Genomic DNA, 14,693 nt, shown 5'->3' with positions numbered 1-14,693 from the left:
GCTGCAGACAAGAAGACAGAAGTATCTACGGACACGCCCTGCTCCGAAAACGTCTGCTGGCAGTTGTGACAGGACCGCCAATGAAGGAAGAGAATGCATGCAGGCTGTCCTTTCCATGATGCTTCTGATCGCCGGCTTAAGGCTGACTCCTAAACTACTCACTGAAAGTGGTCGGCGTTCCTTTGATTTAAATATTTCGTCAGTCGCATTAGTCGCTTGTAATTCAGTAATTATAAATAGTATCACCATGTAATATACAATGCGCCTCGCGATTTTGTCTTAAATGCTTTGATCTTATATAAAGTTGTATTTATGCAGACAGCTACTGTCGTGCGTTGGAAATACCAATAAATGTCGATTTATGACACCGAATATTCTTAAACATCAATGAAGTAGAGCAATAAGCCGGCAAGCTGCAAATGTGTCCCCTCTCCCGGATCATTAACAGTTTATGATTTATTGATTCATTGATTGGAGAAGGCCTGCAGCCCCTTGAAGCCATTATTGCAAAAAGTGTATTTCAAAAACCCCGGCTGTTCGAACATCTTTCTTGTTGTGAATCGTTTCGATTCACAAGAAACTAACAGTTGCTGCTTTTCATTTTTGTGATCTACCTTTTCAGATGCATGGAATTGACGTCGAATATAATTTTCTTTCGAAATATGTGTAGTTTCAGGCTGATAGTAATTACAAATTTCGGGCACAGGTTTTCTTGTTTTGCACAACGATGTAGATAATTTAAACATAAGCTTTCAGAACTAATTCAATGCAATGACTTTGCACTAACCTTTTTTTTTTTTTTCTGAAATCATTTTGTCCCAAGGTTTTATTCTATGCACGCTTGTTTTAGAATTGAACGGACAAATGAATTGCACTAAATCTTTCTCGCCTTTATTGAACAATTCCGAAAATTTAAATAAAAAAGCACAGCATGGGGTTTACCTTATTCGGTACAGGAATATATTTAATATGCCTATGCCAAAATAAGCCATTAAAAGAAATACCTATGTTGTAAAAACCACGATATAGACCCTAACTTTGTAAAAAAAAATTTTAAATATAAACATGTTATTTTCTTTATTGAGTCCTATTTCTCAAACCTCACACGTCTTTGATATACAATGCATCTATAATTCGACTTTCAAAAAATCTCCCTCGTTCATAGTGAATGCGTACCCCAGCATTATACGCAACGACGCATTAGGCTTGCATGTAGATGCATATACATAATTAATAAAATCAAAAGTGAAAATTTAAAGCGAAAAATATTGAAACAAATATTTTTTTATACATAAAAAAACTCCGAGAGTACTACCAAACGTGCGGGATACCAAATGCTACAGTCGCGGTATTTAGAGAGTGACCGTTCAAAAGGACCCATTGTTCTCCGTCACACACTTAGTTTTCAACCGACGTTATAAGACATTCAAATCGTCTACATATGCTCTACCGTGTTCAGAAACAATTATTGGCTGGATCACAAGCTTTATAAAGGTTCATAAATATACAATACACCTCTTTTCGGTTTCTGAGAAAATCGTAATGTCGGAATAAAACTAAAACCTAGTATTGTACTAGGCGTTATTTTTAGAAAATTAAGCTCTTTTTTTTTTCGAATCCATATGCGAATAAAGTAATGAATAACTTTACGTATAATAGAGGTCAATAAGATTGTTCGATACTTACACACAACATTGTTGTTACCGCCTTTTTTTTAATAGAAACAAGTGCAACCTTAAAGTTATACCAGAAAGCTCGTGTTCAGACAGTCTCTTGGTGAAAATAATAGGTGTGTAGTATAACGTTACAGATGCACCGCTTTCAAGAATCATGACAGAGCCACCATCAGGATCTAGCCATAAGAAATCATTCGATAAATTGTTTTATCCAAAAGCATGGCATCATATGACTGGCAACAAAAAGAATAAAACAAACTCCGGAGTTTGTTTTATTCTTCTGCTGCCAGTCATTGTTACCAACACGCTCTTCAGTTAATGGCATCGTAGTCTACTTTTAATATATATATTTTCATGAATTACCGATTCGCCTACAGTTGGCAATACTTCATCAGCAATGGCTTCGTAATCACCTATTTCAAAAAATTTCTGCGACATCCTCAATGTGTATTTAGTAAATTTCACAAAAAGCGAGTCGAGAATATTGTTTTCACTGGTAAGCGAATTTACGCACTCTTTCAAATTAAAAACGTTCAGAAGACTTTGAAATTATTTGCACAGATTTTCATTACCCACTCTCCCATTCCCGTGATTCATTCACAGTTTTAGGAGGCTAGAATCAGTGGCGTAGGCCTTACCGAAAAAGCAAAAGTAGCGAAGTACGTTACTCTTTACTTCGACATAAAAGGCGCGCGTTACAGACCTAAGTTACCTCAAATGTCAAAGGAACGCCTTACCGTTAAGGCGTTCCTTTAGTCCTTTAGCCAGAGTAAGCAATCCGCCTTACGGATTGCTTACGGATTGTTAAGGCGTTCCTTTAGCCAGACTAAGCAATCCGCCTTACGGATTGCTTACTTTGGTCACTGACAGCATGGCGTGGCTATTTCCAAAGCAAGAAGTGTGAACGTAACGTAATGGTCAGAACAGGGGCGCCCCCGCCCCCCTCTCCCTCTCTCTCTCTCTGTTCCGACGCCGCCGTTACAATCACCCCACCAATTATCGCGCTCTTATTCGGCTTGTTATTAATAGCTTCTTGTAAACCAATAACGTATTCACGACCTCATCTTGGTGGTTGGCTGGGTTGGGACTGCACAGTAGACCCTTTTCAAATGTCCGCCAGGCAACATTAGCGGTCGCCATTGATTGGCCACGAAGCGCGTGATTGGCCCCGAGTCCTCGCCGAACGCTGACCTCACTCGCAGAATGAAATGGCTAACTGACCTGCGAATTTTCAGTGACCATACCATTCTTTTTTTTTTTTTCCCGCAAATACGAGAGTAACGCAAAATGTAAGGTTTCCTTATTTTTTTCCTCTCATGGTTATGATTGGGTAAAGCATTAAACAACATCTTAAAATCTGTATAATTCAATCGGGAATGAGTGCAGAGGACAGCAACATCGTTACAGTGTCGAACAATTGTGGCGCCACCTGGCCACATTCATGAATAAAACCTTAAAAAAGAACAAGTTAAAGGGGCGGTGCAACGATTTTCGGACTTCGGTCAAAGATTTCTGGAAGTTGCCCCCTGACACTTCTGAAGTAAAGAACAGAAAACCGATTTCGCCTGCGTGTCCTAGTTGTTGCGTAAAAAAAAAAGATAAAGATTGGCATTTCGGGCACCCCTCAACTCACTCCCAGTCTTCAGGGTCACACCTGGTCCCCCTCCTAGTAACGTCATTCGGAGTGCCGTGTAGCTTCCCGTGTGCTATCTCGGAGTACGCTTCCCCTCCCTCTCTCTGCGTACATTAGCGGGCGCTATGCTGCAGCTTAGAGCCGAGCGAGGTCACGTAATCTTTCCGCCGTAGTTCCTTCGGCTGCCACTTGGGGCTGCAGGTGGGGCAAAAAGCTCGACTTTTGCTTTGCGATTATGCAGCGGAATCGCGACATTTTTAATGAAGGAAGTGTTTTCTCTATCCTCTGGGACACGATAAACAACGTAAAAATGACGAGATGCAAATTCTTTTAATCATAAAATCATTGCACCGCCCCTTTAACATTTGCAGAGCAGAGTGCTATCATTTGTCTTCTGCAGATGTGAGGAATTAGGCACTTTATAGTAGCATAAGTTTTCTTTTATCAACTGTCATGATAAACTAGAAGATGTAAGTTTGTGTATGTGTAATTTTTTTTTTTTTAATTCGTTAGCATTAGTGCCATGGTACATGCGCTGACATTGGACTGGTATGGAGAACACAGATATAAAGTTCGGAACGTCGCCAACGGGAGGACGCCGCAGCCAACTGGATGTGGAAACTGGCTAGGAAGCACCTTCCGCAAGCGCCGACAGATGGCGGCAGGGTGCATACACGAGAGGCTAGGCGATAGGACGCGTAGCAACGGAGGCCGCACTGGATTGGATGGTTATATGGAACGACGCCGTGACGTAACACCAAGCAACCGAAGATCGCCGGCGACGTGCCCCTTCGTCAATTTCGGTGCCGCGCAGTGAGGGACGGCGAAGCATTAACCCGCATTGGGCCAGGTATCACCCTACATCAGATAGAAGAGGGGTTTCGGAAATGTTCACCCCGCGAAAAAGTGCTGACAGGCTGCATTCACCATGCTTTATTATTTATAACCCTTGTTCGAAATCCTAACGCATTTCTTCGAAAATCAGCGTGACGGTCGCTGCAATTGTGACCCATATTGTTTTGGTTTGTTTTTATTAGTTACGAAACCAAACGCCTGTTACAATAATGGGGGCACTGCCTCCCCGTCACCGCTGTTTCGCGCTACCTCCACAGCGGAGGAGACGGTGATGGTCACGTTCTGGGAAAGTGAAGGAGTCATCCTCTCCCACTGCATCCCGAAGGGCACGACAGTGACGGCTACATTAAAAAGAGTCGTCATAGAAACACCACTTTTTCCCTCATTAAAAAAAAGCGTCAGCTGAGTTCGAGACTAACTCATCTGTCATTCTGTTCCTTTCTCTTCCACTTTAAATGGCTCTCGTCTCAGGTGGATTAAGAAAATGGTAAATCTACACCGGCTCGCCTGCGTCACCACTGTTTTAACGAAAATGGTCGCAGTTGTTATCTCTCATCACGACAGTGCTCCGGCTCACTGTCCGACACTTCTACAAAATGTTCTTCACAAAAACACCTTTGAAGTGATTTATCTTGCTCCCTGCCCGGTTATATAGACAGAGTCCCAAACAAGCCATCGCAGCGGCCATGCAATGTGGCGTCGACGTGGCCAAATATGTCTACACAAATACACGGTGATTATATGAACAAGGGAGGAAGTTTCTATTTTATGTTTCATATTCTTTTATATATATATAAATAAATTAAGAGGCTCTGCAGCTTGAATGCCCTTGTACAAGATGAGTAACATATGGCCTTCGTTTGGATTCCTCTCTTCCATTTTTCTTGTCAAAACTAGTTCTTGGAATTCAAAAAATCAGTAAACATTTTAAATTAGGCACCTTAAAAGTTATATGTCTTAAGTTGTATTTTGATCTTATTAATGGAATCGTCGTAATCACCAATTCAAATTTTGATGTAACCCCAACCGCTGCGGTGCAAAAAGAGAGACTAGAAAAAGTGATGCCATCGGCATGGTCAGATGATTCTTGCTCGTCATTATGCTGGGTCGGGGATGTTGACGATGACGGCACGGCGCTATAGAAAGATAGCAGGAGGCAGAGACGCTCGCAGCATACCCTGCGGCAAACGCTGCACGTATTTTTCAAAATTAATGCGGTTTAGGTTTACTTCTGCCCAAGTTTAGTGCGACAATCAAATTCACGGGACAGAAAGCTACAGAAATCGACTCTATCTCAGATTTTTTTTTAAGTGCTTCAGTTTTGCTTTGAGGAAAGCACCCGCTTGACCTTCATACACTTATATATTGGGTACAATATAATTGCGGCAGATATTGTAAACCGGTTGCTTCTCTGTCATTACCTTTACTAGTTTACTCCCTGTAGGCATACCCCCACACACCACCACCACACTAAATAAACTGGCGTCATTCAATCTGACTTTATAAAGTAATTATCTGGTCTGGAGCGTCGAGGGCGTTTTCCTCAAAACCGTCGAGAAGCCGAGAAAAGGGAAAGTCCCCCAGGCTAGAACACACAATAAAAAAAAAAAAAGTCCAAGTGTTTCGTTTGGTTTGGCCCATCTTGGTTGGCTCCGAAACAAACCAATTCCAAAAGAAACACATGAACGAAACACCGTGAGCGCGCGCTTCGAGTTGACCCATTTTAAAAGCTTTCCTGACATTCGCGCCTCTTGGATGATTAATGGATCGGAGACGTTCTCCCGTTGCCCGCTTAGAAGAGCTCTTCCTTTGTCATTAGACTGTTATGATTGCTTCTGGCGCGATGCGCAAACAAGGCCGCCTCGATAAGGAAGGGTCTTCTACGGGTGGTTTCATTCATCTTTTTTCTTTCTTTTTTTAATGGAGTCACGCACCTTCGTTGAGGTTTGCGTGGTTGCCGCAAGAGGGAGACTGTTTCTGCGGCAGAGCTGCTTGAAGCGCCAAATTCTTAGGGTATTTACATCTTACTTGGTTTATTTACCAACTAATTTTATTTCTTAAAAAGAACAATAAAATAACCCTCGCGAATGACAAACCTAAGAATGCAATAGGTCCCTCTCAAACTTGAACGCCATCCAATAGTCGCTCCGCCAACTATCGAAATCCACAATTGCTTGAGCACGTATACTGTGTACCTATTGGGCGCGAGTGCTGCGTCAGCGTTTGGTGACGACTCGGATCCAACCCTAAGCTTCGTGCCACGAATAGATGGATGCTAACGGCTCTGCCCTATATAACGGGCGGTAGCTTGCGCCACCTAGCCTAGAAAACAAAAATATGAGTTTTGCTCCCCGCCAATTTTTATTCCCGTCTGTCTTTTTGTGACTATCACCAGGTGGCGGGGGATAGTGCAAGGATTACTTTGGGAGATTGGGAAAAAAAAAGAACATGAAACGTCGATCATCAATGTTGCTTGAAAATGGTCTGTAGTAAAGTGGTAATTTGAGCTAGTTGGTACATCACTCTTCCGCCGACTTTTGTGTGCTGTTTAATATCAGTGAAAATGGTCTGTTTGACAAAAAAAAAATGGAATGCTCCGAAATAATTTTATTTTTGTTTAGCAAATGTCATGTACGCTCTAAAACAAAACTTCGTCACTCAACAAAGTGGTTCATTAGGCTGCTTGGTTTATAGTTTAAAATAACAAAAACTAAGACGAAGTTTACATCTGCGGCTTTGCTACTAAATATTACTGAAACTAAAGTAATGCAAAAAATAAAGTTCATTCGCTTTGAATTTGAATTTATTCTGCTTAATGTAACCACAAACCACTCCAGGCCTTAATAGTGCGCGCATATTACAATCAATGAAAGAACAAATTCAAACAAACAGACAAACATGCAGAACGTAATTTTAGAAAAATAAAAGTATATACCGTAAACAAAACTTTATAAACAAAAAACAAAGAACGGCTCTTTGTCAAGGGGCCAACAAGGACCGCTTAAAAGTTATGAGGGGTGAAAACAGGTCTAAATCACTCCTATTTTTTTATGAAGAAGCTATAAGTGTGCAATTGGGTACAGGACACCAGCTTTCTGTAGGCAGAAAAGAAATTAAAATCATATACGCTTCTGAGGGACACAAAAAGAAATCGCACTTAAAAACAAGGGAAATAAAACGCAGCGTTTACTATCTTACACAAAACTTTTAACCTTCTTTTGTGCAAGGGTACCCAATCAATCAGGTTAAATAGGTATTCATAATCAAAACAGATGCGCCTGCCAACCAACTTTTTTTATAAGCAACACGTACGAGACGACGCTGCTCTTTTCCTAAAATGCATGATTGCCTCATTTCGACACAGTTCTATATATGACTGAGCAAAACTCCAGGTTGGACAAAACAAGGGCGCGTAATAGATTAATCATGGTATCATGAGTACGAAAATTCCGCTCCATTCGGGAAATAACACTTAGCAACTGATAAGAGTCACAATTTTCGCAACGTGCTTAGTAAACGAGGGGCGGAAATCAGGCAGCACTCCCAGGTTGTGAATAGTATCCGACCTCGCGATAGCTGAACCTAACATGGCATACGGGTGTTTATTGCAGCTGGTTTGACGAGTATAGGAAAGAACCTTGGTCTTATTGGGACTAAGTATCAAATTATTTTTCCACTACCAATTTAGAACTGCGTAAACATCGTCTTGCATCATCTGGTAGTCAGTAGTTGCATGAACTTCGCAATACTTCTTACATCATCTGCAAACTGCAGCACCTCTGAATGCTGCCCGCTGTCTACCGGATCACTGACAAAAATATTGAATAACAGCGGCCCAAGATTAGAGCCCTGAGGCACTCCAGCATTTAAAACATACGAGGTAAAAAAACACCCGTCATAAAGCACTCTGGTTGGTCTTTCACCAAGATAAATTGACTAACTGCGAAACAAGCTACTCATGCCCAATGCTGACAATTGGTTTAATAGCAACTAATGATCTACAAGCTCAAAAGCAGTAGTGCAATCGAAATAAATAGCGTCAACTTGTCCATGGCAAGTGACCTTGGGTAAAGTGAGTTTCCAGTGAGCACCCTTGACAGAAACCCTGCAGGTTTAGACAGAAAAACGATTTAAAAGTGAAATAAATATGCTTTTACGTTGCCTTTTCAAATACCTTAGAAAGATAGCTAAGAGGAGAAATTTGTCTGTAGTTACTAACGCAGTCAGTGCGAGCAAATTTATGTATAGGTACTTCTGCATTCTTCCATCCTTGAGGAAACAGATTTGCTTCTAGAGATATGTCAAAGATATGGAGCAACACTAAGGCAAACATATCATTACAACCCTTTACAATAACAGCAGGGATTCCGTCCTCCCGGCTCACGTTTTCGGAGCGAGCTCATTAATTGCAGAAAGCACATCTTCAAGCGTCAGCTTCGGAACTGCTGAGCTCTAGGTACATTCATTAGGAGCGTCGGTTTTAACAGTGCATGGAGTAATCGAATTACCGACGCTAACGATGTATGTTACCTTTCCAGGACGGTAACGAATCTCAATAACGCGTTAATTATTGATGATCTAACGATTAACGCTGTTTCGTTTCTTATTTTCGGTAACGGGAACAATACTAGATGCATCAATCGCCTCATCAAAAACCATAAGTGTGATTATATCAAGCAAGCTTGGCATCGATATTCTGGTGATTAGGCAGGCCTGTGAAACCTGTTTTATACGTTTTTTCATTTTTTTTGTTCTGTTTATCGTGAATAAACAAGTGCTTTGAGCGCGCTTCATGTTTTTCACTTGGTTTTGTACATTGTTTTCGGCACTTTATGGCATTTGCTGTGATTCGTTGCCTATTCTTTGCTGTGATTAGTTGTCTCGATGTACTGCAGAAGGTAACTCGCAGTTTTATATTTTTTTTACGTGTATTTTGCACGAATGTTTCGAAAACTGTTCAACAGCCTTCTGTAAAACTTTTTTGCTGAGGTGCGGCAGCGACGCACTGCAGCTCAGCGGCAATTTGGATGAACGCTCGCTGTGTCAGAGGCCATCTTGGATATTGCCGCGCGCGTCGTCGAGCGAGCGTGCGTGGCCGAGTGGTTACCGCGCTCGACTGTCGCGCGGAAGGTCTGGGTTCGGTTCTAATCGGCGGAATGTTCTTTTATTTATTCTATTAACTTGGAATTCTCGTACGTTCGAGAACATTGCCGTCTGTTCAGAGTTCTGAATGTCCTACGTGCTAAAAGTTTTACGCCGAATGTTCCAGAAACCCACGCAAGTACATAAGGGACTCCGCATGGCGAGCGGAGTCAGCCTCGCCCAAGCGTTCAATCCTGCTCTTTCGACGACATCGACGCCTACGACGCTAGCCTTCTTCTATTTTGTTTTGGGCAGAAGTTTTCCCCATTAAACGTTTAGTTCCAGAGTTATTTGCCGCCTCAAGATTTGTCCTTCGTGAGAGTATGACGGAACATGAGATGTTTTGCTTTTGTCTGTTTCAATTGAAACGAAGACACTTGCGAACAGGTGTCTTGCTCACTATTATAATGCAGTTCTTGCTGACATGTTGCAAAAAAAATTGCCGTCGTCATGCCGAATGCTTTGAAAGAGATAAAGCAATACACTCCCAAAAGAAAGCTAGCTAGTTCGCCGATTTTTGTCACTACCATCTGCGTTAATATTATCTTCTTTTTGCCGTGCCGGTAAATAACTCTACTGTCTCGCTTTCCGAATATCTTAATTTTACTGCGTCTCAAAAATAAAAAAAAACTTTTTTAAACATTAAAAAATATTGTAAAAAGTGAAAGACATTTACAACTCCCTGTAACGCCGAATTAGAGCGCAGCTTTTGAGGAGAAGGAGGGGAGGGTACGGAGAGGAGGGTATGACCCTCCTCCTCATCATACCTTCTCCTCCTCCCCTGCTCAGCCGCCTCGGTGGCTCCGAGGCGAGAGCGCCGGCCTACGGATCCCCAGGTGGCGGGTTCGAATCCCGACCGAGGTGCCCGCAATCTGACGGAGGCTTATTGCGGAGAAGGCGCCGTGTAACCGAGCTTTCGGTTGCACGTCAAAAGATCCCCAGGTGGTCGAAATTAACCCTCAGTCCTCCGCTGGGGCGTGCCAGATGCCCGTCGTTGGTTTGGCACGTAAAACCCCCAAATTTGACTTTGGCCTCCCCTCCTCCTCGCGTGCTCCCCCTCCTCCTCTCTTGAGGTATTTCGATTTTGCGGTATACCGTGCTAAATCATCTGAGAAAGATATTTACATACATGTATTGTGGTATTCTCGCTCATCGCTTGTCCGCAGAAAGAAAATATAGTTCTCAGATGTGGAAGCTTCACGCTGTCTATGATCTGCCGGTGCCAGGAAACAGGACAGCAGAAACAAGGCGGGAGAACGAGACAGTGTTAGGGTCAACACAGACGAAGCACGTGATTCTCTCCAAATCATCCTACTTCCTCTGGGCTCTGTCGAAGACTGCTCGGCATTTTTGATTTCCTCAGCATTAGTCTTGAACCTGCTCCCCGGAAATCGCGCAGCAGAACAGGGCGTGCACGTCCCTCGGGGCCGATGGGATGTTTTCCTGCTTGACTGGTATGAAGTTCTTCTCTGACTTGCACGAATTATTTGGTGAGTGTTGTAGGCGAGAGATACAGAGCTACCACAAGCAAGCAGTTGTCGGCCTTGGCGGCGCACAATTTACCAATTTCGTCAGACGTGCCACAGAGATCGGTGGGTACAGCACAGACCCGTACCCATGTAAATGACCGCTTGGATAACAAGTACACCAAATTTTCATACTAGCCTCTCTGTGATGTATGAATGGTGATATCACTTGCCTGCACAACGGGTAGCACAGGCATCTCCCCTCCTCCTCCACCTCACCTCCTCTCCCCCTCTCCTTCTCCTCCTATCTGCCTCCTCTTTTTTTTTCTCCTCTTCCCTTTCTCCTCCTCCCTCCTCGTCTCCCCCTCCCCTACTCGTGATGTCACGTGTGACGTCATTATAGAAAACGTCCTATAATGCAACGCGCGGTTACGCCGACGGCGACGCCAACGCCACTCTAGCCGGAAACAGGCGCCTCAGAGCTGCGCTCTCTAATGCCCCCGCTCTAAGAAACCTGGACCTTCTACTTTCCCGCTAAGCACTTGAAAGAGCCAATTGCTGCAATCTATGGACGAAGCTCGGGGAAGGACGAAGCTGGAAATATGCCTAGATAAGCGGACATTAGTTGGGACGCCGCGACGGCAGCTACTCTCACGTCCACTCGCCTTTTCCCCCCAATATTTCTACGACCAGCCGCTAGGATCGGGACATTCTACAGCATGGCAGTGTGTGCTTAGATTGCACAGTCTTTCCAAATGCTCGATCGCAATCACGTGACTCACGGACCTCGATTGCAAAACGTGCTACGATCAGACGTGAAGAAAGCGGTGACCGTCTGCAAACGTTTCTGCCTTTCCGCCCACTTTCCTCGTCACCAAGAGACAAGAAAACGCATGCGCAGTTGTTGCCAGTCGGCGCAGGAGGCATCCGTTCTTGCATTTTAAACATAACTAAAACAAACAGAAAGCGCGCGCACGAGGAAAAAGTAAAAGGTAACCAACGGGACACAGTGCTGTGTCATGTCGGTTACCTTTTACCTTCGTCCCTCGCCCTCGAACTGTATTTTTTTTTCTCTTTGTGCACAGTAGTTTCTCCTCACTTTTACTGTGTGACCGACTGTTCTACTATTCAATGACCTCATCTGAATAAAAATATATAAAAGATGCGTGTTAGTTTTCTGAAACTGGAGCTCAGAGTCACTTCTCGTATAGGGCACTGCTAAGTGTAGGCTTTGAAAAAGAACCCTACTTTGGGGAGTTATATCTTCTTTCTAAATACAATAATGCAACATGTTTTCAATAGAAATGAATGCCGAAATAGCGTATAACAAGGTACCCAAATTTAAGAAGAATCGAAGGTGGCGGTGTTGTTTTTTTATTGGCATCGGAATTTTTAGTAATTTGATTTTTTCCCCACGTTCGCCTAAATGTAACACGACTATCGTATCACTCAGGGACATAATATATATTTTATATATTAGGCATATATAAATATAATAGTATCTGAAAAGTATATACTTGTGATTAAACTATTTCAAGAGATACAGGCCTCCAAATTTCGCCACTTGTCGTTCGGGCAGGCAGGTTTAGCAATTTTTAGCAAAAGAAATATAATTTAAATAAATAATATTACTATATATTACAAGCAAGCTATGCTCATAGTTTGTTTCTAAAAAGTATTAGAATTTTCCTAATTTCATTGTTTTAGTAATTCAATTTCAAACGTGCCCCCATCAGTGCGCGTTATTGCCAACTGTCCACCTTTCAATCCTCACAAATTTTCCTGTCCCCATTTTTTTTTTCTGGTAAAACCTAAGGGCGATTTCGTTTATACCAGACACTAGGCGATAGCACATAAAAACATCAGTTGATTTATGAATGCCGACCAGCCACCCTTGGTCGACCTTATCTGAAATCACCCCGGAGGCAGATGAGGAGGCGCCATTGGCCAAAAGCGGGCTGGGCGTGTTCCAGGGCGTCTTCACAAATTCGAATGTGGCCAACCAGAAGCCGGAAATAATACCCTGGCGGTGGTCGCGATATACGAAATTAATACGTGCGTCGGAGTACTACTGCGTCGGAGAAAATATGGTGCACGTGATGTTTCAATCATGGCCATCCAAAATCATGGCGGAAAGGCGAGACTAGCGGAACGATCGGCATAATCCGTATGGCAGGCGCCAAGAGCCGGGAACCTGCCGTCCGAGCGGTGACATACTGTCCGGGAAAAACAGAGTTCCAGCGGCACGTTCGATTTTTACATCTTTTGGCATGATCAAGATCGAAACATCAGATGCACCATATTTTCATCCATGAAGAGTTGCTACATGTAAACCCAAAGCTCTTATTAAAATGGTTTCTCGCAACCGTTTTAATAACGGTTGCGAGAAACCGTCCCGTGCGCAACAACAGAGGTACCATATCCGCCTCGCGACGATGTCGCCCCGTTCAAAGAGCCGCGAGCTCGCGCCCGAAACCGACGTGGCCGATGTCGTCATATCGTCCAAGTCGCGGAGCAGACGGTGCACTACGTGTAAATTACGAGTTGTCATAAACGCGCACTACTCCGCCGGCTCCGCAATCTCCCGGTGATATGTTACAGCCCTTGGGCACTCTGACTAAGCGAGGTGGTAACGCGTTGACACCGCCAAGTGTCAACGCTCATAACTACGGTACGCTAGGCCCTAGGGAGGCCGATGACGTCACGGGGAAGTGGTGGGCGCGAAGGATATCGCAAGCCGCATCGCGGTCTTCGGTGGCTGATTTTGAAACGCTCCCCAGAATAGAACATTTAGAAAGATAAATACCGCCATCCGTTTGAAATGCAAGCGTGCGATTGTCATTAGCAGATAGAGTTGATCATGTTTAACTTATTTCTAAAACGGAAAAGGTATATCTTAAGTTTGGATTCGGTACCCACTATAGTCCGGACGCAGCCAAGGCTTGATTGGTATCATTACCTCGTAGCGTCGGATGCGTCTGGAACTGAAACGAAGTGCAGGACTTTTTTTGTTTACTCTCGTACACAGCCAGCTGGTAGGCATATATGCGATATGGGTGACGAAAAAATAATAAAAAGATTTAAAATTGCAAATAGTAAATATGATTGGCAGAAACTTACGCTACCCCTAAGGTGAAACTCTACGACAGCTGATGTGTGACGTCGCAGCCGCTAAGGTGTCATTTGGGAGCAGATGAACCGAATGAATGGTAAAGGTGCGAGCTTGCACCATAGAGTCCGCATAGACGTTTCGTATTAATCCGACTAACACACCGGACGAAAGTTCTATAGTGTTTTGGAACCAATGAGAGGGTATCAAAAAGAGAGCGTTTCGTGAACCTGTTAAACATTTTTTCTAGATAGAAACAAGGACTGCCTTCTGGTAATTGAAGAACACTTTTAAATTTGCGCTCCCAAGTTTGAAATCCAGGGAACGACGAAGCTGCACGTGTATGCATGTACATTTCTTCGTCGTTGGTGTGGCTGCCCGAACGTCTTACGCGATGCAAAGCAACGCCGTCTCCTGGTCACCGAGGAACAATTCCAAACTCGTGCACTCAAGTTTCAAGCGTGTAGCTAATTTCACGCTCATGGTTTCGCCGGCTCAACATCCTCCTAGCCTCGTTCGTTTTATCACCCGAGAATCTATCTGTCACAATTAGCGAACCTACAACGTTTTGTTTTTATCGTTTTCATTGTTTCATGTTTGTGTTTCTACGTGCCGCGATGGCGTCGGGTGACGACGCATTGTCGCATGGCGTCTAAATGTCACGTGACGCCATGACATCACGTGACTCATGGTGTCATCTGACGTCATTAACTCGCGCGGCGTCACTGTGCATCGCGACTTAACATAAGAATGTAACGACATGATGTCAGATGACGCCAGTTTACGGGTGCAGCGATGGGCGGAGTGACGCC

At 43.6% G+C, this 14,693-nt stretch overlaps 1 protein-coding gene across 1 annotated transcript in view; it reads right to left on the bottom strand.

The window, feature by feature from the left end:
- Window positions 1–14,693, bottom strand: part of LOC120838512 (astacin-like metalloprotease toxin 5) — a 58,647-nt gene that overhangs the window by 1,482 nt on the left and 42,472 nt on the right. The gene's annotated exons all lie outside the window — the stretch shown is intronic.

This window comes from Ixodes scapularis, unplaced genomic scaffold (genome assembly GCF_016920785.2).
Source record: "Ixodes scapularis isolate PalLabHiFi unplaced genomic scaffold, ASM1692078v2 PGA_scaffold8__174_contigs__length_109621045, whole genome shotgun sequence".
NCBI classification, from domain to species: domain Eukaryota; kingdom Metazoa; phylum Arthropoda; class Arachnida; order Ixodida; family Ixodidae; genus Ixodes; species Ixodes scapularis.
Note: the sequence above shows the minus strand (reverse complement) of the source record. Positions and strands in the feature narration are given on the sequence as shown.